Raw genomic sequence first — 2,981 nt, 5'->3', positions numbered from 1 at the left:
CTTTGAGATAAGGATTTCATCTCGGCGGCTATTTCATTGGAATGGTCAACTTGATGTAAGCCACCACTCTTCCTTCCACTTGAATTCCTACCATTATTAGAAGATAAAGTTTGATGCAAAGAATTTTCACTCATGCTCTCATAAAGACGCCGCACGTCATCCTCATGCCTATCAATGAAAGAGCCACCTATGGAAGCATTAACGAAATATTGAACTAACTGCCATTTGGGCATGTCATGATGTGGACACTTCCTAAGCAATTCATTGAATCTTTCCCATGCCTCATGCAACGTTTCCCCATCCCTATGTGAAAACTCTCGAATTGAGGTTCTCATGGCATTGGTCTTATAAATCGGATAGTACTTCTTCAAGAACTCTTGTTGCATTTCTGCCCAAGAAGTTATTGAAAAAGGCCTAAGATTGTTAAACCAATATTTTGCCTTGTCTTTAAGGGTGAATGGAAAAATTTTAGGCCTTAAGACCTCTTCCGGCATGTCCATGTATCTCACAGTGGAACATACTTCAAGAAACTCATCCAAATACTTGTAAGGTTTTTCACTTGGAAGTCTATGATAGTTAGGAAGCATTTGAATGGTTTGTGGTCTAAATGGTGGCAATTGAATGCATGTGGGTGTATTGTATTCATTAAGCACATAGTGATCTCTTAAAGTAAGGGGAGGATTAGCAATTGGAGGTACAACATGGGCACCTTGATTGCCTTGAATGATGGGAGGTGGTGGAGCATAGATTGCCTTGGCATTCCTAATGGAACTTGGCCTTGTTGTTGTGGTGGGTGGATGAATAGCCTCGGCATGCCTAATGGTACTTGCACGTTATCATGATGCACATTGGGGTGGAGGATGCCTTGTTTGTCTATGTGACCAAGGTCCTCCATATGGTCCTCATTATGTCCTTCCATTGATGAAATGGATTGACTAGAATTTCCTCTTCCCTTAAGGTTTTGAACAACGGATTCAAGATGAAAATTTAGAGGGACAAGAGTAGGTTTCAATGATTTACGACCATACATGCACAACAAGACACAACAAGTAACAAGCAATGAACAAATACTTCACTTTCGTAACAAATCAACAATCAACAAACTTCCTCCACATACAATGATCCCATACTCCCACGCTATCAACAATATGCAAAGAAAAATAAATTACCTCCATATAGGCTCACGATTTATCTAAGAATTGAAATACAAGCCTCCACACGGGCCGACGATTTAATTAGAGGTTGAGTTGAGAAAGAGCTCACAAAGGGTCCTTTAGCACTTCAAATTTTCAATTTTAGCCTTGCAAAATTTTTAGATCTTAGCTTTTTCCTTGCTTTTCCTTAGCTCCTTGCTTGAAATGCTCTTTTGCTCACCTTCTTTTCAATGCACCTAGTCAAACAAGAACCAACACAATAAGTAACCAAAATGAAAATGAAAACAAAGTAAAGACATGATCAAAAGAGTACTAATTCCTAATTGATTCCACAAATACGAATTTGCCTTCAATCAATCCTCGGCAACGGCACCAAAAACTTGGTTATTATCGTCAATCAATCCAAGTGTGTGCACCAAAAGATAGTGGTGTAAGGCTATGATGAATGTGGCCAAGTTTTACATTTAGAAATTGACATTACTACCTTTCACTAAAAATATAGTCAGGGCGAGTAGGAATCGTCCCAAGGGATTGGTGGGTCCTATTAGGTTGTGGAATCGAGATTAGGGTTAGTAGGTCAAGTGATCAAAAGATTGGTTGGTGGTTGAATTACACTAAGATGCAATTTAAACTAAAGTAAACAATTAAATGTAATAGGGAGAAAATGAGAGAGAGATCTTGGGATTTAGAGATCACCACAAAACATAGCTTTTCTACACCCTTAATGAATGATTAATGAGGGGGAGAACATGTATTGCAACATAGTATAAGTGTGTGGTTGTTTCAACAAGCATGGATGACAAATTAAGTATATATTGTCTAAGCAATATGGTGGATAGCACAATATATCAAACTAAGCCATTAATCCTTTCTTTAAGCTCACAATCCAAACACATCACAAGGTTAGAGATATATGCTACTTGCTTTCATAAGTATGGAACATCAAACAACAAGCATGAATTGTCCTCCCATTTAACATCTAAACTACAACTACACTACAATTAAGCTAATGACATGAAATTAAATTAATTAAACTAAGGGAGAGGCACAATCCATCAAGAAATGAGTATGAATTATCAAATAAACCACAAGAGCATTCCATTAAGCACTATGTCTTGATAATCTCTAGATCTATAGCATTAATACACATAGACATGTATCAATAATACAAGAAATAGAGACAAACACATGAACATCTATTCTAGCATACATAGACTTATGGATAGAATGAAATGATCAATTGGAAGCATTAAACCACACAAATCATTGAATAAATAAGATCCATGTATATAAATATGTCAAAACATCTATCAGAATACAAATCCCCTCAAAAATACATAAATCAAGATGTAGAAAGAATGCTTAGGGCTAACTCTAGCCCCAAGAGGATGTCTAGCCACTCATGGATGGTGTCTTCCAACCCTCAAGGGCTAACCCCATGGTAGAGATTGCTCCACTTCTTGGTTGATGGAAGAATTGCAAACTTGTGTCTCTAGCCTCCTTTTTTCTTTTCTTCCTCACTAAGAATATGGAAATTGTGTCTCTAATGTATGTATCTACTCTCAAGTATATCTTCCTTTTTCAAGAATGGTTCATGTTCTTTATATAGGTAGGTTAAATATCACCCCCAATGAGCTGGGCTCGTACACCAATATTTCTTCCAATGATTGGATATGAGACAACTTTTAATGAGCTGGAAATTAGATTTTCTCAGGCTTTGGGAAGTTCGATCGATCGAACTTATGGTGAGATCGATCGAACATGGCTGAGATCTATCGAATTTAAGCTAGATCGATCTTCTATGGCTGCGCCTTTTTGGATAATAAC

The 2,981-nt window shown here is 37.4% G+C and overlaps 1 pseudogene; it reads left to right on the top strand.

The window, feature by feature from the left end:
• The first annotated feature begins 231 nt into the window (after positions 1 to 231).
• On the top strand, positions 232 to 330 carry LOC132315386 (small nucleolar RNA R71; annotated as a pseudogene).
• Positions 331 to 2,981: the final 2,651 nt, after the last annotated feature.

This window comes from Cornus florida, unplaced genomic scaffold (assembly GCF_030987335.1).
Source record: "Cornus florida cultivar Cherokee Brave unplaced genomic scaffold, ASM3098733v1 CherokeeBrave_3.0.0_Hap2_Chr06, whole genome shotgun sequence".
Lineage (NCBI taxonomy): Eukaryota > Viridiplantae > Streptophyta > Magnoliopsida > Cornales > Cornaceae > Cornus > Cornus florida.
Note: the sequence above shows the minus strand (reverse complement) of the source record. Positions and strands in the feature narration are given on the sequence as shown.